We start from the raw sequence: 24,624 nt of genomic DNA on the forward strand, positions 1-24,624 counted from the left end.
GTTTCTAAACATCTGTTTTTAAAGATTCATTTATGTGTGTGTGTGTGTGTGTGTGCACATGCACACACGCATGCACGTCTGTATGCATGTGCATGTAATAATCAGGTGCCCACAGAGGCTAGAAGAGGGCAACAGATCCCCTTGGAGCTGAAGTTTCAGGTGGTTGTGAGCTACCCAGCCTGGGAGCTAGGAATCAAACTTGGATCCTCTGCAAGAACATTATGAGCTCTTAGCCACTGAGCCATCTCTCCAGTCCTTCCACATTATTTTTTGAGGTAGAGTCTCTCAATGAACCTAGAGTTCAAGAGTTCACTGACTCAGCCAGACTGGTTGCCCTGCAAGGATTTTCCTATCTTAACCTCCTCCATCCCCTCACCTATACGTTGGAATTACAGTGCACATAAAATGTGATACATACTATTGTGCCCAGCTTGTCATGTGAGTACTGGGTATCCAAATTCAGGTCCTCATACTTATGCAGCTAGCACTTTTCTCATCGAGCCATCTCTCCAGCCCTCCTGACTTCAGATTTTTCTTTGTTACAAACAGGTCTGGCCCATGCATCTTTGTCAACATAAATAATAGTTTCAAGAAGGTAGAGTGCTGGCCAAGGAGACATGGTTCTTCCTTTCTGACCAAATGATACACAGTTGCTCTGTCTGTGGGAAGTCTTTTGTCTGCCCCACCTCCAAATGAGTCAACTTCCTGGTTTTAAAAATCCTTCCCACATTAGGCATTTTCAGGCTTTATAGTGTTGATATATGAGTGTATTATACTTTATATTTTCTTGTTTACTATTAATAATAAGCTACTGATTTTCACATTCAGAATTATTTTTGTTGATAGCATGAAGCATCTTGTCCTGGGATCTTCTGTTCACATGGAGGAGAAAGATATTCTTGGAGTGGGGTAGATACGTCTTTACAATCTGGGACTGACACCTGTAGCTCTTAAGTTTTTGAAATGTTGCAATTCCTCACAGTTGAAGAGCTGGTTACATATGCTTTTCATCTTTTAACTGGAATTAGAGATCCTATGAAGGTACTGGGCCCAGAGATGATAGACCTGCTATGATTAGGAAGTATGGGAAACCTAACTGTGGGAACCCATTCCCCGATTCTCTGCTGACCTTGGGTTGCACCCTGGCTGTTGACCACAGTTACCGGAATACTCAGTACCACATGACCCACCCACAAGTTCCTGTTATTGTGCTTCTCTGCAGCTGAGGCAGAGCCCTGGTGTTTTTTCCACTTGTCTGGGACTTTTCGACTGGGTTGGAGAGTGATATATATATAGCAGGCTGTTCTGGCAATAAAAGGAATTCTCTCCACACGAATGACCTGCTGATGTGTCCTTTTTCAAGTCCTCAGCCCCTCGCCCAACCTCCGAGTGCGATTTGTAGTGCTGGCGCTACACTTCCCATTTTCTTTCTTAATACCATGAGACATAATAACATTAACAAATAAATGCTCCATGTTGTAAGACTTCTTTTCCTGGGGATACTAAGCAATGTTTATCCCCTTTTAAGGTTCTAGTGTCAAACCAATGTTCTACTACATTAAAGTTCACCCTGGGGAACCAATGAATTTACTGAATTTACTTAGAGATGAGTGAGGGGTTACTGAGGAACATAGGTGACCTGAGAGTACTTTACCCAGCATGGATGCTGACTTTTTATAGCCTCATGGGGTCAAGCCCTCTCTTCCTCGCCTTCCCAAGATTATATACTACAGTACTCCCCAAATTCAGGAGATCATGTGCAATTAGGGCAGAATTATATACAGCTGTCTGGGAAGAATGGCTGGCTACTCAGGTGAGGGTCCAATGACTTTGCTTACCCCTCCTTTAATGAAGGAACAGATGAAGGTGGGGAAGACTCTGGGACCCCTGAGTCCTCAGGCGGAGATTCTGAGGATGAGGAGAGCAGTTTAGAGCGGGATATCAGGGTTCTATGAAGAAAGTTGAGGGAATGCGAACTTAACTCACGTCCCCCAGCTCAAAATCCTAGCTGCACTGACTGCTCAGGCACACTACAACCCTTGGCACCTCCTGGGGGTCCGGGGGGTTTTCTTCCCTGTCATAGAGGTTCCAGACCACAATCAACAGGGGCAGGTGCTTCGACAGCATGATCCATTAAATTTTAAAGACATAAAACAACTTAAGGAGGCAGTCAGCGCTTATGGACCCCATGCCCCATTTACACAATCTATCCTAGAGTCTTTCTCGGCTCTGCATTACACATCTAGTGACTGGCAGCAGCTCTTCCAGGCAGTATTGTCGGGAGGGCAGTATCTTCTCTGGAGAAGCGAGTATCAGGAGAACTGCCTCCAGACTGCTGCCCGCAATGCCGCTGTGGGATTCCCACAAAGGAATGTGGAGATGCTAACAGGCAGGGGTGTGTATTCTACCTTAGCCACCCCGATTGTGTATGATCCCACGGTGTATGCACAGGTGGCCACTGCTGCCACGCGGGCTTGGAAGCAGCTCCCTAACAAGGGGGCTGGAGAACAGCTGTCCAAAGTATTACAAGGACCCTCGGAGCCATTTGCAGATTTTGTGGATCGGCTTTTGCAGTTGGCCACTGATTGGCACTGGAGGCCCTTACGTGAGGGCCAGCCTGTGGTCAAATGGAAGGATCTTTCCTCAGGAAACTGGAGAGGCCCGGACCCGGTATTAGTCTGGGCCCGAGGATCTGTTTGTGTTTTTCCACAGGATGCCGAACACCCTATTTGGGTCCCTGAGCATTGTGTGCGTGCTGTGTCTACACTTCCTGAAGAGTGGCAGCCAGAAGATGAGATGGGCATTGATGAATAATCTTCCAATCTTGATGCCAGTGGAAATTGACAGTTTTGTCTGGCCAACGGTGGTCAGTACCAACTACACATTAGGGAAGGCTGCTATACCTGTGAGTTGGGAAATGGGTAATATTACAGGCAGTTTTGATCTCTCCAATGCCCTCTGCTTTTCTAAGGTTCTTAATATTTCTTTACTTAATAGCAGTAGCTCCCTCTTAGGACCTTGGATTGTCCTCAGTAATTGGTCAGTCGGAGACTTTCAGGCCAATTCCTCAAATGCCTCTGTGCTTTGGCTGGAAAGAATATGGGGTCCCATCAATTTCAACCATAATTACACTGGTTTTTTTTACCTCCTCTGCCAGGGCCTCGGTGTTGGCCTGGCCCCCTACAGTTTGAGGCTGTTGTCCCTATATTATGGGGTGACTATGTGACCAAAGAGCCTTCGCGACATAATACCTCAGACCACCCCCTCTGGTGGTATGGACCTCAGCTTCCATTTAAAAATAGTACCACACAAGCATCCCCCTTTCATTACAGAAACCCTATGATGACGGCATGGATCCTTTCTTTTGCAGGGATGTTCCTCTGTGGACCTTATGCCTGCATGGATGCTGTCTCTCCAGTAGTGAGGGAAACACGATATTTCAATAGCACTATTTCCTGGAATACCTCTGCCACCTTTGAGGGTAGCCTCGAGTTTAAAAACACATCGCATAGTAAAAATATAACCCCCTCTTCTGACCCTTGCGTGTTTCCCCCTTTCTTCTTCCTAGTCACTAATGATTCTCTTTCAGAGATAAATAATACCTTAAACTGCAGTGAGAAAACATGCCACCTGCGCAGCTGTTGGGGTCCCATGAGCTTGGCTATCCTGGTACGGGTCCCAGGCATTGTCCCGATGCCAGTCAATGTGCTGGGCAGCTACCTGGTTCGCCTCATAAGGGAGAAGAGGGATTTTGGAATCACCATGGCAATCATCACAACAGTTGCTGTGTCTGCCGCAGCTGCCACTGCAGCTGCAGTAGCTCTTGCTCAAATGGCTGTCATGGCCGAGACTGTGGACAAACTATTGGGATGGGTGGCACAGGCCCTTGATACTCAGGGCAAGATAAATTCTTTATTGCAACTGGGCATCCTAAAATTAAATCAACAAACCGCTCTGTTACAGGAACAAGTTGATGCATTGTGGGATATGCATATGTTAGCCTGCTCTCCTACCTTTACCCATATCTGTGTCACTTCTGCTAAGGTGCGCAATGCCTCAGTAGCTGTGAAGGAGCTCAATAAGTTCTTGCAAGGACCATGAAATTCACAATTTCTAAATTATACTTGTCAGCTGACGCAACAAATCATATCTATAAATGAAACAAGTGTTCCTCCTGTGTCCGGGGAGACTTTTGTAAAGGGTCTCCATATAGTTGGAAAACTCTCCATGTAGTTGGAAAACTGTTTAAGGAATAGAGTGGATCCATTGCCCTAGGCCTCCTGGTCCTGGGCTCTGTGGTTCTAGCCTTGGTGCTCCTTTGCTGCTTATGCAAGAGGCAAATTCAGAGCCATATGTATACCCGACAGGTACTGTTGACACTATCAGCAGAGAATCTCTCAGCACAAATTTGGCTAAATCTACAGAAAAATAGGCACTCAGTGACGGGTAAGATCTAGGGAGCACATATCAACCTAAGACAGAGGACTTGTGATGCCTGAGCAGGTTCCTCCATGACGGGTAAGATATGTGCTAACGACCTGGACGACCTAAGACAGGGGCCTATTTATATTAAATAAAAAGGGGAGCTGTGGGAACCCATTCCCCGATTCTCTGCTGACCTTGGGTTGCACCCTGGCTGTTGACCACAGTTACCGGAACACTCAGTACCACATGACCCACCCACAAGTTCCTGTTATTGTGCTTCTCTGCAGCTGAGGCTGGTGTTTTTTCCACTTGTCTGGGACTTTTCGACTGGGCTGGAGAGCGATATATATATAGCAGGCTGTTCTGACAATAAAGGGAATTCTCTCCACACGAATAACCCACTGACATGTCCTTTTTCAAGTCCTCAGCCCCTCGCCTGACCTCCGAGTGCGAGTTGTAGTGCTGGCGCTACACCTAACCACAAATCCATGTGTTAATGGTTCTTGGAGGCAGGTTTCTAGAAGGAAATTAGAATTAGATGAGGGTGGGGTTCCTATGATGTCATCAGCAGTCTTATAAGGAAATAAAAACCCCAGCAGGGCATTTCTCTGTCTCACTATGTGATCAAGCAGGAGGATTGTCACCAGGAGCCCAGCAAACACTAGAAGAATTTCAAGCCTTCAGAACAATGAGTCAAATATGTTATCTTTCTGTCAAATGATAAAATACCTAAAACAGTCAATTTATAAGGAGGAAGGGTTATTTTGGCACCAGTCCATGGTGGCTGAAACCTGTTGTTTTGGGCCTGTTGCATCACAGTGCATCATGGCAGGCATATTTGAACGAGATAGATTGCTTGCTTCCAGGCAGCTGGGGAGCAAAAGAAGGAAAAGGGAAAAGTGTGCACATGTCCCCTCAAGAGTATATCCCAATGAGCTAACCTTGTTCCCTTAGGTCTTACCTATTAAAGTTCCACCATCTTTCAATAACAACACAGAATGGGGGCCAAGCCTTTAACACATGGACCATTGAAAAGCCCTAATGATCTCAATTTATTTCCAGTCTCAGGCATTTTGTTACAGTGCTAGAAAACAGACAGATAGTGCAGCAGTCCCTCAGCAAAATGTAGTGTGAAGAATCTCCTCTACTATGTACCATTCTGAAACCACATTCCAGGGCTAGACTCAGAGTTTGCTTTGGAAAGGAGTGTCAGACATGCTGTAGGCCAATGTTTCTCTCAATTTGTTAGTCACATTTTCTCTCTTTCATTAATTGGTATTTTCTTGTACTTTATTTCATGTAATTTTTTTCTTCAAAGAAACACTGAATATAATTTTCTAATCATATAGGGACCATATTTTTCAACCACTTCCTTCATCCTTATGTTTGATGAGGAGGTGATCAGAGTTGCTCCAGCTCAGGGAGTTGGATGATTAGGTAGCTACTTTATTAATGAAGGACAGATGTAGATGATAGATATAGATGATAGATAATAGATAGATGATATGTAGAAAGATGATTGATACATGATAAGTGATAAATGATAGATAGATGATAGTTATTACAAAATAGAATTTACTGAATTTGCTTACATGACAGAGGCTGAATAATCCAGCAGTGGCAGTCTGCACATTGCAGAGGTTCAGAATGAGAAAAACTGTAGTCCCAGTCAGGTGCTGAAAGTACAGGATCCCTGGAGAGCCCCTGGTATTGAGTCCATGTTAAAGGACTGACACAGCTGGAGTCTGACACCAGAAGATAATGGAACAGTGACAGACATACACGCAGCAGCACTTACATGCTCCCTTCTTTCAATTTCTTTAATTTCTGTAACACCAGATCATTGTAGGTGCTGCCCTCCTGTCACTGTTCCACATGTCCGTCTTCTGTAGAAGCATCCCACAGAACCCATATGCTTTCAGCAGTCCATTCACAGCCATGACCAGCTATCACAGTGCTGAAGAGTCTTTGCTCCTTTGTCCTCCTCTCAAGCTGAGATTTCTCGCAATGGACACATTGAAAATGGACCAACAAGAGGTTCACTGTGATCTTTTCTCAGTCTTGATTATAATATATAAGTCAGAGTTTGGTTTGCTAGATAGAAGCAAATAGAAGTTGTATTCATGGTTGACTTTGAAGGGAGTATTGGGTGACTTTCCTGGGGAGACATGAGCTAATTTATGTCTAATCACCCTGATTAGGGCACCAAAGAGACTTAAGTAATAATTCTACCAAAGTATAGCTTGGTGAACAAATGAGTGTATTGAGATTGCTTACAGAGCATGGGTGATGTGTTACCTGCAAGACTGTGGATGGCTCCTAACAGTAGAATCATTGAAAAGTTCACCCCTAGCATAGGCAAAAACTCACAAAAACTGCATCCTTAGAGTCCCAAGCACAAATTTTAGGCAACTTGATTGTTCAGAGTCTCCTCCCCACAGAAAGTTTTACTGCTTGTATGACCTTGGGGTGTTTGGAAAAGCAATGGGCAGGGAAAGACTGATAAATCTTGTAAGTTTCAAGGACTTCCTAAACCTTGTGAGTTGTTCACTTCTGAGTCTTATGAGCCTCCTTTCTCCCTCCAGAGGGGAACATTTCAATTTAGAGGAAATTGCTAAGATGGAAAACTCAGAGCTGGCCAGATGTGGTGGTTCATGTCATTAACCCCAGCACTTGGAAGGCAGTGACAGATAGAACTCTGTATATGGAGGCCACCCTGGTCTACACAGAGTTCCAGGCTATCTGGGGCTATGGAAAGACCCTGTCTCAAAGGAAAACCCATACAAAACAAGAAAAACAAAACAAAATAAAAACCACAACACAACAACAACAACAAAAAAACCCCAAAAAACCAAAACTGAGAGCTGGTTGAGAAACAAACCCTTATGGTTTATGTTCTTAAGAAACAGCCCCTTGCATGCCTAAGAAATCAGCTGCTTGCTTAACCTCTACTTCTGCTTCTGCAAACATGCTTCCTGCTTGAAACTCCAGCTCATGGTCTCTTGTCATATTGGCTAGAGACCTATATGATCATTGTATATGGCCTGCAGTCATGTAGGCAAGAATTTAAACCCACCAATGACAGAATGGATCTGGAATGATGCTGGATTATCTATAAATATCATAAGAAACTGTGGTTTGGTACTCAGGCATTGGATATTACTTCCCTGAGTCTCTGCCAGCATGAATAAAGATCTATCAATTCTCCACTCAGCCTCCAGTGCTTGTTCTGAGAGAAGTGATTCCTATGATATCACTACTCAACGGGGTTTCAGGGCTTATTCAGTTAGCACAGAGCTAAAAGCTGTTTTGAATCAGTGACTTGGGAAATATGGTCAGAGAGATATTTCAGTTTATAATTAAGGAGGACAAGACCCTGTCTTCCTGGTGGCATCCAGCAGGGAAAACTATAAAATAGGAACAAGTTAGGGAATTGCTGGTATTAGGATTCTGGGTATGAACAGGGTGGTGGGATGGGACTGAGGTGGTCTTTGAAGTGAGAGTGAGAGATGCCCTTCAGTGTTATGACTGCCTGTCTGGGTTAGTAGGAACAGCCCAGAAGGGACTCACAGAGATACACTGATAGGCTTGATACCCAAAAGGTAGATAACAGAAGGGTACCTCCCAGATAAGGAAGGGCAGTCAGTCAGCATGGGTAGGATGGAAATCACTTGAGTGGTATCCCCGAATCATTCTGCTCTTGAAGCCTGTGGTTTCTAACCCCAGAGTATGATATGTTTGTTTCCCTCCAAGCTATTTCTCATTCTTCTCTTTCTGCCTTCAATGTTTGTCCAAGAGTCGCTGAGGCAAAATCTTCACCATTGACTCCAGTCTACCTCAGGGTCTGAACCTTTAGTGTTACAAAGAAGTGACAATCTGCCACCGTTACTGCCACCATTTCTTTCACCTCCTCCTCTTTGATCTTTTCACTCTTTTCTAACTTACATTTTAGCAGCTACTTATACTGTAAATCATATTAGGTTGTTCAGACAAATGTATCCCTGTAGTCTGGTACATTAGAATACAAATGCCCAGATGCTGTCCCCAAGGAATTCTTATGGGCTTGGTCTGGCATGAGGTCAAGAAATCAGTAATTCTAAAAGTTGCAGGATAATTCTAATGGTGCATCTGAAATATAATTCTCATTCCTTATCATTCTTAAGCGTAATGATTCCAGAGTTCAGTCTATGAGAGGGAGTTTACAAAGACCCATAACTCTGTTAGTAGGAGACAGGTATGATCAAGGGGGAAATGGGGAAAATGAGGGATAATTTAATGAGGGAATAGAGAGTATTATACAGGGGGAGAGAGAGGAGAGATAAATAACACTTAGGGGGTGTGAAAAACCAGAGGGAAATGTATTAGCTCAAAAGCCTACTGAAAAATACACATGTAATATATTTCTTCTCTTCTGCTAGGTTTGGGTTTCATTTGCTCTTGCCTTTCCAGTGTCTTGAGTTGCAGTGTTAGGTCATTTATTTGGGCTCTTTCTAATTTTTTAATGTAGGCACTTAGAGCTATAAACTTCCCTCTTAGGACTGCTTTTAAAGTATCCAAGGGGGCCCGTGTTGTATTATATTGTCCTTTTCATTGAATATGTGTGTGTGCGTGTGTGTGCACGTGTGTGTGTGTGTGTGTGTGTGTGTGTGTGTGTGTGTGTATAGCTAATCAAAAACCACAGTTCTAGGCAGGATAAACCTCCCTTCAAGTTGTTGGTCAGGGTAGTTCAAGATATTCCCATACTTTAGACATGGGACTTGGAGCAATCCATCTGGAACTGATCTGGAAGCTTTCTCCCTGAAGACTAGCTCCAATAGTATCAGAAGATACTATGTAAACTGCCAAGGGAGAAAACCAATCAATGATTCCATCTAGCTGAAAGGCTATGAACCACAACAATGCCTGGGCCAGCAAATAATCTCTACTGGTACAGTAGTGGCACATTTATCTTGAGAGTAACCAATAGCTGTTTAATTGGACTTAAGGCCAACTTAATGGGAGGGAACTCATGTGTGGTACTGTAAAAATAATCAAATACAGATGGTTGTAGATGTCATAGATCCTAGGGAAGAACCTATTTTTGTCACATCCCTAGACCACTTACCAAAGAAGATTCTTTTTTGTAACAGATTCTTTTTACTCTATCAGATAATTACTTAGAGAGTCCAGGCTCAGTGTGACCCTCCACACAGTATAGCAAGGTTTTACAACCCTAGCAGGACAAGTTCTGCAAAATTCTGTAGGGACCCTTGGAATGCAGGAACTGAGTTAACAGTTAATATTAACCATCTGCAGACAGAAAAACAGGTCACTGCACCCATGACCCAAGACCAGATCACTGTAAGAAGCTGTCTCAGCACACGCTGCTTCCTCCTAAGTTTCACAATGTGAAGACCCCTATTTCCCCTGAAACTTTAAAGACTATTTTTGCCACCTTCCTCATTCCCCAACCTCCGTATAAGAACTTCTCCAGCAGCCAACAGGCTGCTGATTGTTTTTTTCTCCCAAGCTGAGCTGCCATCCCCCAGTGAGCCCCAAAATAAATTTTGTTTTGTCAGAGTTCTCCTGTGTTTTCTTTGGCTATTTCCTGCCTGGTTTTAATTTAAAAATTACAAAGCTCCACAACTGGTCAAACACAGAAAATAAGTGCCTGTGAAGTGCCCAGACCTGTGTGACACATCTACAATGCAACCTAGCAGAGCAGGGGAAAGAAAGAATATTAATGCATCTCTCAACTCTCACAAATGAGGCTTCCTCATGCAACTGATGATGATTCATCTGGAAGGCCACAACTGTCTAAAGTTTAGAGAATGAGACTGCAGAGTGGTTTTCCCTGAATAGGATACCTATATTAAATCTCTGTCAGCCAAGGCTCAAGGACCATTGTGGAAGAGAGGGTGGAAATATTGTAAGAGCCAGAGGTAGTGAATGACCAAAGGAAACTGAATTCTCTAGGCAGCTGGTCAGTTACTCATGTGAACTTACAGTAATGATAGCAGCATGCATAAGACCCACACGAGCTCAAGACAGACAAAAATCCCAGCATATAAGTGAGGAAGTGAGTAAAAAGCTCCAAACTTAACTGAGGAACTATTGGCAACCATTCACTGCTGGGAGAGAAAGAGCTGGTTTTCTTTAAGGGTGTGATGCTAGATATATTAACCAGGTTCCAGGGTATGAATTCTGAGGGAAGGACATTTAGGTACAGAAACTTGACTTGATATATGACAGAATCCATGAAATCTGGAGGGGGACTATAAGAATAGTGCAGTTGGAGGGATCTAAACAGGATCAAAATGTAAGAAATTTGAAATAGTTCAATTAAAAGAAGACACACATTTGGGGCTATGGATCAGCTGAGACTGCTGTTGTGTAGCAATTTCCTCTGAGGTAAAAAAGCAGGATGTAAAAAGGCAGATAAAAAACAGAATGTTCTAAAGGGAGTCAAACACCAGAATGTTCTAAAGGGAAGTAAACAACAGGATGTTCTAAAGGAAGATAAACAGCTGGATATTCTAAAAGGAGGTGAAACAGTCCATCCTTTGGGGAAGCTCATCAAACTCAAAAATAAACAAGGAAGTCCCTGAAACTGACCAGGTTCACTATGCTGCTTCCTACCCAAGTATACATAAACCCTAAGGATTTCTGGGACCTAAGGATTTCCAAACACACTGAGGTGCCTGCCTAGAAGAGGCTCAAACTAAATAAGCTACCTGGAAAGAACATTCTCCAGCTTTTTAGCTGCCTGCAGGATGTGCAATGCACCACAGGTTTCCTGCTTTCATAAGCTGTCACTATGCTGGGCTGGGCTTTTGAGGATACAGCTGTCTTTGAGTCATTTGTGCTCCAGTAAGTAACCTGATTAAACTCATTGGTTTACCACCAAGTTGGAATTTGATGATATTTTACTTTGTTCTGTTTTGGTAGTGTGGTATGCAGCAGCATGGTGTATTACTTATTTTTCTGTTGCTGTGATAAAACACCATGACCAAGTTTTTTGGCTTATGGTTCCAGAGAGCTAGAGTCTGTTTTGCGGGGAGGCATGGTAGCAGATGTGGCTGGAGGAGGAAAATGTGTGATCACATCATTAAGCAAACACAGGAAGCAGAGAGAGAAACTGGAAATCTGGAAAGGCTGAAGAACTCTCAAAGTGATGAGCTTCCTCCAGCATGGTCACACCTCCTAACCATTCCACAACCTTCCCAAAACAGTGCCATGAACTGGGAACTGTTAGAGTCCAGGTTGGCAGCGACCTTCCTCCAGTGCAGTAAAGCCTCACAAGACAGGCCCTGGGTGGCGGGAGGGCTCTCAAAAACAGGAGTTGAATCAGCACGAGTCAGCATAGTCTTTCCCCCAGAGTCAGCATGATTCAGCATATTGTTTCCCTAGAGTCAGCATTAGTCAGCATAGTCTGTTTCCCCCTGCTAAGTTTTGCAATATATTGACTCCTGCCTCCCACCAAAGCTTTGCAATATATTGACCCCTGCCTTTGGCACCCCTATAAGAACCTCCAGCCAGTAGCTTGTGAGCTGGTGGCTTCCTCACTCCTGAGCTAAGAGCCTCCCTGTGTGATCTTCCAAATAAACCCTGCCCTGCCAGAATTCTTGTCTGTGTCTAAGGTTTTTACTTATCATATGGTGCCAAAACCTGGCACACTGCCATTGGAGATTGCACATAAAGTACTCTGGCTGGACCCAGTTGCCACTACTGCTCCCCCTCCAAGCACACAACTGATTTGACTTTGAGGTACATCCTGACTCTCTCTCTCTGCTCTCTCTCTCTCTCTCTCTCTCTCTCTCTCTCTCTCTCTCCTCCATTCTCAACCTCTCTGTTGTCTTCCTTTCTATTTGACTGGGAGGTCACTCCCAGACCAAACTCAAGACCTCTAGGCAGCACTTGTCTCCATAACCCTTGAGTGTCCGGTATGGTTACTGTGCCTCCCTAAACCCACCTGAGGAGTAGACCTGCCCCTCATTTGCTCTCAAACCTTTTCTCTTAGAGTCTCCAAATCCCAATGACTAGTTCTTCTAAAGCAGCACAGACCTCTCTCAGCCTGATAAAAGGTTTTCCAACTGCCTGTTGTGACTGGGAATCCCAGAGACCTTGGCAGCCTACAACATATGCAGGGGGTGCAGGCCTCTTGTCTTGAGGCCATATTAGTGTTCTGTGTAAACCTTTTGAACTTTGGCTCCATGGGCCAGAGTCTCTTCTTTTGCTCTTGTACTTATACTCTTTGGAATTCTGAGAGAAGGCCAACTCCACAATGGCATGGGCTTGACCTGAGGCATGTCCAAAGGCTGGTCCTTATACTGGGTAAAGAGGGGAAGGCAGACTCTGGAAACTTCCACTCTCCTTTTCCTCCCACAGCCTCTCACTAAGCCTCAGACTCTCTCTCTCCTCACTCCCTGCACCTCCTCTTCACTTTCATTTCCCCACACTCCATGATTCCAAGCTTTTCTTTTCCTCTCTCTTTTTCCTCGCTCCTACCCTCCTTGAGCTCCTTTTCCCTCAGCTTCCCTGGGTATCTGTATCTTCTCTGTCTCTGCCTCTGTCTCTCTCTCTTTCTCTCCTCTCACCACCCCCTACACCTCACATTTGATTTTCTACGCCACCACCTGTCTGTGCCTCACTCTCACTCCTGGGCTTTCTGCTTGAGCTGTAAAACCACACCAGTATGTCAGAAAGTTCCTTCCCTCTCTGGTTACAGGATACCATTTCCAGAGAGAGGAACATGGTCACCTTCCTGTCCAGGACAGGAACCCACTCTTTCCCTTCTCTGGTGATTGCAGGATGCTGCCTCCAGGAACAGGGAACATGTTTCAGGCCTCCATTGGTAAGGGACACCTTACTTGATGATTGGTCCTGCATGCTCTCACTTGGCCTGACCTGCAGCCTATATCTCTCATCCTCCTCCTCCCTCCTCCCTCCTGCCCTTTGTTTCCTTGCATCTCTTGTTTTTCTGCCAGGGGTCCTAGTGGCCATCTCAGACTGCACTCCTTGTGGAGAGAGGATCCTCACTGTCTCCTTCTAACTACTTGCTCAGTTCCTCCTCTATTTTCTCATTGCTGTCCACCTGATCTACCACTATGGGAACCTCTCAGTCTAATCCTGAAGGTCTCACACCTCTTGTTTGTCTTAGGACTTTCAGACACAATCAAGCCCAAATGCTTAAAGTTTCTGTGCACCACTGCCTGGCCACAATGCAAGCCAGACAATGACTCTGTTTGGATGGACACAGGAACCCTAGACTTCAACATTTTAAGAGATTTGGATAATTTCTGACAGCATAGTGGCAAAAGGTCTGAGCTCCCCTATGTCCAAGCCTTCTTTGATCATTGAGATAACCCTCCCTCTGCACTTCTTGTTCCCAGCATCAAGTCCTCCTTTCAAAAACTATTCCACATAAGCTCAACCTATCTACCCCTCCCTCCCTGGAGCCCTCTGCTCCCCCTCCATACTCCTCTACCTCAGCCTTTGATGTCAATGTAGTGAACGAGCATCCCCTAATTAGGACTCACTCTCAACTTCCTCCTTCCCTTCAACCAGAGGCATAGAGGGCTCCTCCTCCCACTCGACCTTCACCATATCCCCCTTTGCCTCCACTCCATGAACCTGACCCAGCTCACCTCCCTTCTCCACCTGAAACTCCCACTTCCAGGTCATCCCCTTCTCCTCCACCCTGCCACCCCAAGTGACATACTCCTTCGCTCGCTGGCAGCTGTACCCCACTTGAATACAGTTCAGGCCTCAAACAGCCTATTGATCTCAAGCACCTTCTCGACAAACACCCTCTACTCTCCCCCTTTTCACCCTCTACTACCAAGAATCCATTTATCTCTTCTATGTCCACTCAGACTCCTGCCTCAACCTCAGGGCATGCCTTCTGTTTTCCCACATTCCTTTGTGGACAGGACACACTTCCTAATTCTCCAACTCCCCAGTTGGAATTCTCTGACCTCCCCTCTCTTCCTCCTCCAGCCCCTGGGTCTTGCCATACTTGCTCCATGCCCAGTCTCAGCCCTCTGCTTCTTGTGGAATCTTCCCCCTTTGAGAGTTGGCCGGAGTGGAGAGAGTCGTTAAAGTCCACATCCCATTTTCCCTTGGTAACTTGTCCCAGCTTGAGTGCAGAATAGGCTCTTTGCTTACTGATCCCACACATTTCAAACAAGAATTCAAATACATCACCCATAACTATGACTTAACCTGGCATGACAACTTTATGACTCTCCAGTCTAACCTCACCCCTGATGAGAGACATAGGGTCTGGATAGCAGGACAAGAGTATGCTAATGAACTCCATTCTACCAACTAGATCCATCTCATTGAAACTGAGGCAGTTCCCTTACAAGACCCTGGGTGGAATTACTCACTCCCACTGGGAGATCAGGAAGGACCTTCCCCAGGTAGGGCAGCAAGGGACCACATGATCACTTGTCTCCTGATGGGTCTTCAGAGAGCTTTGCCTACTAAGGTAGTTAACTTTGAAAAACTTAGGTTGATTTCCCAGGGCCCTACTGAGACCCCAGCTCAGTTTATGGACAGACTTACTGATGTCCTAGTTCAGTATACTCAGAGTTCAGAAAGGGATGGCTTATGCTTAATCACTATTTTATGTTACAATCATCCCCATACATTAGAAGGAAATTTAGACACCTAGACAAAGGTCCTGAAACCCCCACGGGAGATCTGTTAAACCTGGCATTTAAAATCTCCAATAACTGAGGGGAACAGGAGAGGGTAGACAAACTCACCTTGTCCAAACAAAAGTACCAGCTGATGACCACAGTCCTGAGGGCTCCTACGAAGAAGATGATGACACCAATGGGGCCCAACAGCTGCCACCAGTTGTGCTTCAAATGTGGACTCACTGGACACTGGGCAAGGCAATGCCCAAATGCACAGCTGCCACCTGGACCCTGTCCTCAGTGAGGGCAATGAAGTCTCTGGAGGGCTGATTGTCCTTCTTTGCAGTGCCAAGGTAGGCCACTCACCTCCCAGACCCAGCCTGATTAACAGGGATCAGTGAATGACCTCCTGGGCCTGGTGGCTGAATACTGACAGGACCCTGGCTCCTCAGCCCCAATCTCCTCGAGCTCATGGCTATGGTGATGGGTAAGACTATTAACTTTGTTTTGGACATGGATGCTGTATTAGTCAGGGTTCTCCAAAGAAACAGAATGGGGAGAATGAATATATATGTATAGGGATTATCAGCTTAGCTCACAGGATAGAGTCCAAGTAGTCCAACAATGGCTGCACCACACTGGAGAGGCTGAGAATCCATAATTGCTCAGTCCACAAGGCTGGATGTCTCAGGAGTCCCAATCTGGTGCTGAAGGTCTGACAAATTCCAAAAGATCAGCTAGTCTTCAGTCTACAGCAGCAAGATGAACTCACCAGCGAGAGAGAAGGCAAGCAGCAGGAAGCCTGGCATTCTCCTCTGCCTTGGCCTTTTATACCAGCTGCCATCAGAAGGTAACACCCACCTTCAGGGTGTGTCTTCCAGCTTCAGATGATCCAATCAAGAAGATCTCTTTCATTTCAGTTAATCCCAGATCCAGTCAAGTTGACACCCAGGATTATCCATCACAGGTGCCTTGTGGTCTGTTCTTCCTTCCTACTCTGGTAGAGTTTTCCCCTCACAGATCTGTGTGGTGGAGGTTGAGGGAAAGCCCCATAACCCCCAAACAACAGGACCCTTGTCTTGCATATTCTGGGAAACTCCCTTATCCCACTCTTTTCTGGTTATGCCCTCATGCCCAGCACCTCCACTTGGCAGAGATCTCAGGCAAAAGCTCTAATTGTCTATATCTTTACACTTATCCATAGCCTTCCTCCTTTTCCCTATACCCCTCCCCCCCACAAGATTAGGACCTGGCCGCTTACACCTTCTTAGGTCAATCCCAAAATTGGGCACCGTGACCCTGGGACTACCCTCTCATCACACTCCCATCTGTATTTCCTTAAAGGATCCCTCACTATTTCCCTGTAGACCCCAATATCCAATTTCACTCAAACAATGCCAAAGACTCAAGCCCATCATTCAGACTCTTTAAGGTTAATCTCCTCAAGCCCAGTCACTCACCCTACAACACTCTCATTCTCCCTATTCTTAAGCCTGATGGCTCTTACCGTTTAGTACAGAACCTCTGCCTCATTAATGCATTGGTAGTGCCCATTCACCCAGTTGTCCCCAACCCCTATACTCTCCTCTCCCATATCCCCTTCTCCACAATCCTCTTTGCTGGCTTAGACCTTAAGGATGCCTTCTTTTCAATACCTCTATATTCTGACTCTCACAACCTCTTTACATTCACTTGGGAAGACCCTGATACTGAGACAGCATCACAAGTAACCTGGACTGTCCTACCTCAGGTGTTTAGGGACCGCCCACACCTCTTTCTACAAGCCCTGGATCAAGACCTATCTTCCCTAGATCTACACATCTTCACCATCCTACAGTACGTAAATGACTTCCTCCTCTGCTCCCCATCTCTTCCCTTCTCTAAATCCCATACAATCAAACTTCTAATTTTCTGGGAGACAAGGGTGTCTCCAGCAAAGACACAACTTTCTCTTTCCCAAGTCAAGTACCTGGGTCTCCTCCTTACCCCCACCTTTCACTGCTTAACTACAGATAGAACAAATTACTTAAGGTGATTAAAACCCCCTACAACCAAGGAGGAAATCCTGTCCTTCCTAGGCATTGCAGGATATCTACACACCTGGATCCCTATCTTTGCCCTTCTAGTCAAGCCTCCCTATGAAGCCTCCAAGGGGGACCTCCCTGAACCCATCGAGTCTCTAGAGCCAGTAACAGCAGTGTTCCATACACACTATCTGGGAGGCCCTACTAAAGGCAGTGGATCTAGCTCTCCTCGACTTGGGATCTCCATTTCTCATCTGTATGACTGAAAACAAGGGCCTGGCATTGGAGGTCTTGGGACAGATGAAGGGACCCACTTTTGCCCCAGTAGTTTATCTTTCTAAACAACTGGATACCACCATCTGGGGATGGCAGTATTGTCTCTGTGCTCTGGCTGCTGCATCCCTCCTAGCCCAGGAGGAGCTTAAGCTCACCCTAGGTCAGCCCATCTTTGTCTTCTCCCCTCACCGTCTTAAGGATCTGCTAACCCACTCATCCCTTGCTTATATAGCCCCCTCAAAGCTACAACTTTTCCATGCCCCCTTTCTTAAAAACCCCTCACTCACCCTTGACTTCTGCCCTCCTCTCAATCTTGCCTCCCTCCCTTTGAAAAGCCACTCACTCACTCATGCCTGGAAACTCTTCAGGAATTTTCTTACTAGGACCCCTAAACCTCCCCAGAGCCCCTACCTAACCCAACCCTGACTTGGTTTGTGGACAGACGTTTAACCCTTACTCTGATGGGTCCCGCAGGGCAGGGTATGCCATAGTGTCCCTTAGAGACATCATTGAGTCAGGACCACTGCTGCCTGGGACCTCTTCCCAAAAGGCTGGGCTTCTGGCACTCACTAGAGCGCTAACTTTAGCCAGGGGTCAGAGGGTTAATAATTTTACAGATTCTAAGTATGCCTTCCACATACTTTATCACCATGTCTCAGTGTGGAATGAAAGGGGTCTCCTAACTGCCAAGGGAACCCAATAACTAATGGACCATTGATCCTTATACTTCTAGAATCCTCCTACCTTCCAGCTAAGGTGGCTGTTATCCACTTAAGGGCCATCAACCTCTCTCTGGTCCCATAAATAGAGGCAACAGCCCAATAAATCTGGGGCATACCTTACTCTCAGTCCAGCATCGCTTTCTCAGGAGATCCAGTACCTGAAGCAGAAGCTTACTATGGCAGTAGAGGCAAGAGCTCCATCAATCCAGATCCTACAACAGCAACTGTCCTCCCTAGCCGAGGTCGCCCTCCAGAACAGGCAAGCCCTGGACCTACTAACTGCAGAAAAAGGGGTACCTACATGTTTTTAGGCAAGGAATGCTGTTACTATGGCAACAAATTCGGTAAGGTCAAGCACAATGTAAAACGCCTTCAGCAGGTGGCCAAGGATCTTTCCAGATACCAATAGTCACCCCAGTGGAATATTTTACAGGACTAACACCTTGGCTTCTGCCCCTACTTGGCCCCCTGATTTCTATTACTCTAATGCTAACTATTGCCTTCTGCTGTTTCAGGTACCTTCAGTGCCAGATCCAGTGACTCATGCACACTAACTTTAACCAAATGTTATTCTCTTTTCCCCATGTGTATGAATGCCTGTTGACCACTGAGAACCTTGTTCAGATACACACAATGGAGACCTCTGCTGCCTGACCATCCTCTAGCCCCTGGTCTCTCCTCATGCTGAACCTGACTAGCAGAGAGTAGCCAGATGAGAAATGCTGCCCCTTATCCTATAACACAAAAGGCTGGAATATTGGCAGCAACCCTCCCCCACTGCAGTAAAGCCTCACAAGCCAGGCCCCAGGGTCCTCTCAAAAACAGGAATTGAGTCAGCATGAGTCAGCATAGTCTGTTTCCCCCAGAGTCTATGAGTCAGCATAGTCTGTTTCCCAGAGTCAGCATGAGTCTCTTTCCCCCGATAAGTTTTGCAATGTATGGACGCCTGCTTCCTGCTGCCAAAGCTATTTTTATCTTTCCTGCCTTCCACACCCCTATAAAAGCCTCCAGCCAGCAGCTTGCAAGTTGGTGACTTCCTCACTCCTGAGCTAAGAGCCACCCCGTGTGATCTTGCAAATAAACCCTGCCCTGCTAGAGTTCTTGTCTGCATCTGGGGTTTTTACCTATCAGGAACCAAGTATCCAAATAGTTGGAGCTTTTAGGGGATATTCTCATTCAAACTACCACACTCTACTCCCTGGCCCCTATAGGTTCATGACCATATTGTAAGTTAAAATGTGTTTAGTCCAACTTTAAAAGTTCCCATAGTCTTTAACAGTCTTAAGACTATTCAAAAAAGCTAGAGTCCAAAGTTCTTGATGAGACTCAAAGCAATCTCTTAATTGTAAGTCCCTGTAAAGTCAAAGACAAATTACATGCTTCCAACATACAATGAAACCAAATACAATTCCCATTCTTCAAGGAAGGAATAGGAGCACAGTGAGGAAATACTGGACCAAAACAAGACCAAAATCCATCAGGAAAAACACTAAATATAGCAGCTCAATGACTGATATCTTGGACTTTTTTTTGCAAAGGGCTCAGACGGCTCAGCCCCTCTAGTTTTGCTTCATGAAACAGATAACTTTTTCTCTTGGGTTAGTACCTGTTGGGTAGGTGTACCCTCTGAGGAAACTAGAGATGAACCCCCTAGAGATGGACTCTGAGACACGCTGAGCACACTGGGAAAAAGGTGAGGAGAAGTTGCCATTTTGGAGTGGGTCACACAGGTGAGAAGCACATGGATGGCATGGATCTCAAATATGGGAGAGAAAGAGCCCATCAGAGTTCATGTCTTTGTAAGTCACCCCTTCCTGGATGTCATAAACTATATGAAACAGGCATCCTGTCAGTTTTGTCAGCCCTGGGAGCCCAGAGGGTGTGAGCAGTTCTCCCAAGGGAGAACGGGGACAATTTGATGTGATAAAATTGGCGTAGTATGGCTGGAAAGACAAACAGCAGGAGTCTGGGAAAAACAGTGGAGATGTCTTGGATAGGGAGAAGCCAGAAGGAGCCCAGAGGCTCAAACCTGACCCTGGAATGGCAGAGATGGATGTCATGAAGCATCTAGTGTGGCAATTTGACAGATCCTGGAGGGGAAAATAATCCCTGTTGGGAGGCCATCCTGTAAATGGGGTTAGCTTGGTTACTTAAGCAGTGAAGTTCATCACCACATGTGTATGAAAATTCTTTAAGTACTGTGGACAGTCTAGATAAAATTTTAAAAGCCTTGGAAGTGAAAGGGGAATCCAAAGAAAAATAAATTGTTGCTAAATTGGCGAGGCAGGCCACTTCTTTGCATAATAAAAGTCTTGTCCCAGGCAAAGGTGATAGCCTCAGGGAACGTTGAAAAGACTAAGGAATTGCTGGCAAATTCTGTCTTAGCCTCAGGACTTGCAAATAAACCTCAGGAGAGAGGTTTAGGGGACAAGGAGTCAAAGGACCCAGGCAAAAAGCAATGTGCTGATAAAAGCCATGTGATGGCACACACCTTTAATCCCAGCACTCGGGAGGCAGATGAAGGTGGATCTCTGTGAGTTCAAGGCCAGCCTGTTCTCCATAGTAAATCTAGGCCAGCTGGGGCTACAGGGAGACCCTGTCTCAAAAAGAGCAAAAAAAATAAAAAAGCCTTAACAATACTGTAGCCAGCAGAAAATAGTCCACACTGGATCTGTTGGGACAAGGAAAGACTTCCAAACAAGCAATTAGAGAGCCACTAACCACATGACTCATGGGGGTATGGGACATAGGAGCAAATGATATTAAGTCCTTCAGAAGCATCACAGCTGAGTTACATCATCACCCATCTGTTCTTGAGACATAGTCTGTTTAACCTAGGCCAATACAGGGTGGAGCAATCCTTAATGGAATGGCTTGTGCAAGGCATTAAAGACACTTGGTCATAACCAATAGATACTCCCTTGATTAGCAGAGGCTAGAGACCATAAAAAAGGGATATCTGTTACTAAGAGCACTAGGTATGAGAAAAGCAATGTATGATGCCCAGTTCGCTGGGCTAGATGTGGCTGTGTTCACCAGAGATAAAAAGGAAAGCTCAATTCAATAGGGATCTCAAGGATGGTATGGAATTTTAATGGTTTTGCTAAATCCCTTAATGGGACAGGATCTTTGTAAAATGAGGGAGGCTTTGGCAGATCTAAGTGACTCAAACCAGAATGTAAAGTGTGTCTGTAGAATAACAGAACAACCTACGAGAGATATTAAAAGGACAAGACAAGAAAAAACGGTCTGTTAGGGTTACTCAAAGTCAAATGTGGCAACATTTATGTCGAGCCCAAGTTCCTAAAGAAAAAAATGATAGAAAACCAAATTCAGTACTAAGGAGTTTCTGGAAGGCTTTAAAATCTGGAGAACAGTTCATAAAAGGGATTCAGAGAATATTAACTGTCCCAGGGGTGGTTAAGTGTCTTCCAAGATTAAACAGGGTATATTTCTCTCCTGAGAAAGGCTATACAAGGGGTAGAGGCAGTTTTTCCCACTAGAGCCTCTCCCAGCAGCAAGTTATGGTGAATGGAGAGACAGAGAATATGGCTAAAGCCAGGAGACTGACCCAGGGCCTGCCTGATTCAAGGAACCAAAAGATACAAGGACAAGAGAGACCTTTTGCCTACTTATTCTGGAACAGGGTCAGGCAACTTGAGCAACACCGATGAGTGTATCAGGGATAAAAAGATACAAAGAGATTTCATGTAAAATCTCCAGAATGCATAATGACCCCAGAGGGATAACTAAAGGTAATAAAGACTTACCAAGTTAATGTCTCTTATCCATGCTATGGTAGCTGACAGAGATCTATGGAGAAAACAATGAATACAAATGGATAAAATCTTTCCATGTCTCCAATACTGTAGTACCCACCTGTAGTGGGAGACAACCAGCTATTGTTCTAAAATGATGGATAAATTTGTTTTCTCCCCCTATCTAGAAGCCTTTGAGAGGGAACTGACACTGATTCTAGCCACTCCAACAGCTATCAAAATACCTGAAAGCAAATCCTGAATCCATCACTCTAGAGTCCAGCCTTGGAAGACAGAAGAAAAATTAGAAGGAGGAACCCAATAGAGGATGCTTTTGGAAGTCCTTGTCAAGAAATTCCAATAGATTGTCATATGAACTTTTGAAAATTACCCTGTTCTGACTTTTTTGCCTAGAACTTGTAATACTTGCCTTTACTTCTCCTTCACATCTCCTACTCATGATTCAAGGACTTTCTTTTCTCCTTAGAGATAAGAGTTAAGCAATTTGGGAGTCTTTTAGATAGACCATTTAAAGGGGTACTCCAATTGCCTCACCCTGTGTCCCTGTTCACCATGGAAGAAGCCAGAGTGGTCTGTGCCACTTTTCCCTATTTGAAATTTGGGTAACCTCTTCAGAGGATGGTGTGATAAGAATAGGAGGTAGGCATTGACTAGGCAGTTAGGGTAAAAAGACCTCAAAGAAAAGCAGCCAGTTTCTTGGTTAAAAGTCAAGATGTCCTTGGGCCTCTTAGCAACATACTTTGTTCCTGTTAGGGTTCCAAACAGCAGCAGCTTCCCCCCTCCTCAACCGGGACCTACAGACTTTGGAGCCCAAAAAAGGGAACTGAGCTGATAAGCTCCTTGACCTTTGAAGTCAAGGGAAACAAACTCTGCTGAGAAGCAGCCTGCCTTTCCTCTGATCTCCAAAGATAAGATAAACAGATTCTACCTGAAAACCAGAGATTTTAGAAGTTGTTTATCATAACAGCTTTTCTCTTATCTTAAAGAGGGAAAAAGTAAACACTTCCAGACCCTAATCCTACCTGCTTTTCCTGCTTCCCCCTCCCTGATTTCTCCCCCAAACATTCCTCCCTTCTACACCCTAAAGCCCCCATATATAAAGTCCCAGCTCACAGCCCATGGGCTGACATCTTTCCTTTCCCTGCCCTTCGCTGACATCTTTCCCTTCCCTGACATCTTTCCCTTCCCTGCCCTTCGCTGACATCTTTCCCTTCCCTGACATCTTTCCCTTCCCTGCCCTTTGCTGACATCTTTCCCTTCCCTGTCCTTCGCTGACATCTTTCCCTTCCCTGACATCTTTCCCTTCCCTGCCCTTTGCTGACATCTTTCCCTTCCCTGTCCTTCGCTGACATCTTTCCCTTCCCTGACATCTTTCCCTTCCCTGCCCTTTGCTGACATCTTTCCCTTCCCTGTCCTTCGCTGACATCTTTCCCTTCCCTGACATCTTTCCCTTCCCTGCCCTTTGCTGACATCTTTCCCTTCCCTGTCCTTCGCTGACATCTTTCCCTTCCCTGACATCTTTCCCTTCCCTGAGGGAAACGTGTCCCGTGCGAAATAAAGCTGTATCCCACTGAGAATTCTATCTGTGCCTTGGTGTCTCATCCATCCACTCGTGTTCTCCACCGCACGCTCTCTCCAAAATTTTTACCTATCAGATGGTGCCAAAAACCAGCTCTTACTTCAAGGGACCTCGCACGTAAAACTTTCGGACTCGCTTGTCGTTATTGGCCGCTGTGAACACCACTGATTTGGCATTAAGGTACACTTCCACCCTCTATTTCTCTCCCTGCTCCCATGCCTTTCAGCTCTCTCTCCCTCTCTCTCTCTCCCCTTTCCCCTTCACTACTCTCCACCAGTTTTCTTTTCATCTCCTTTCCCATCAAATTCGGTCACTCCCGGACCTCACTCAAGGCCACTGGACAGCACTGGTTTCTGGGACCGTTGAATTGCCCGGCACGGTTACTGTGCCTGTCCCGCCCACCTGGGAGTCACACCTGCCTCCCCGTCGCACTCAGATCCTTTTCCCTACCTCAGCTCCCTTCCCTTCCTCACTCCTGCCATCTTTTGCCTTCCCCTAACATCTCATCTTCTCTCTCTCTCTCTCTCTCTCTCCTCTCCCTCCATTCGCTGGCTACTCTGAGCTTCATCTAGGCCTCTCCATTCTTCTCCACTCCCAGTCCATCTCGGCCTCCGGGCCCACTCTCCTACTGGCTGGTCACACACCACATTGCTGAACCTCTCCCAACTCACTTCTACTCGCTCGAAATGACACTGGTGTGTGGGAGGTTCCGCCCTGCCTTTGACTACAGGACACTGTGGTCACTGGCAGGGACATGCACAACTCTGCAACAAAAAAAGGACGCTTTTCTTTTGTTGACTGATTCTTCTCATTCTCGTTTTTACGTGACCTAAGCCAAACCCTTCTCTTCCTGCTTTCTCTCTCTCTCACTCTCCCTCCCCCCCTCTCTCTTCCCTGTAAGCTTCCTCTTTGTTCCCCTGCCCACCAGCTGAAGTCTTTAACTCTACTTTCGCTTTCCACCTAATCCGTTGCTATGGGAACCAAACACTCAAAAACCTCAGGGTCTCACGCCTTTGGCCTGCCTTCTTAAATTCTTAAAAAAGCTAGGATTATCTCACACTATCAGATCAAAACGCCTAAAATTCTTCTGCACCACTTCCTGGCCTCAGTACAAACTAGATAACAACTCTGTTTGGCCAAACACTGGAACCTTAAACCTCAATATTTTAAAAGATTTGGAAAACTTCTGCCAGC

The 24,624-nt window shown here is 45.5% G+C and overlaps 1 long non-coding RNA gene across 1 annotated transcript in view; it reads right to left on the minus strand.

Annotated features, from left to right (window-relative positions):
- The window catches only part of LOC115066814, a 44,377-nt gene extending 28,882 nt beyond the window's left edge, over positions 1-15,495 (minus strand). Inside the window, exon 1 of the long non-coding RNA XR_003846256.1 lies at positions 15,177-15,495. This is a non-coding gene — a long non-coding RNA (uncharacterized LOC115066814). The remainder of the gene's footprint in view (positions 1-15,176) is intronic.
- Positions 15,496-24,624: the final 9,129 nt, after the last annotated feature.

The sequence above is a fragment of the Nannospalax galili genome, unplaced genomic scaffold (genome assembly GCF_000622305.1).
Source record: "Nannospalax galili isolate Female #2095 unplaced genomic scaffold, S.galili_v1.0 scaffold224, whole genome shotgun sequence".
In the NCBI taxonomy this organism is placed as follows: Eukaryota; Metazoa; Chordata; class Mammalia; order Rodentia; family Spalacidae; genus Nannospalax; species Nannospalax galili.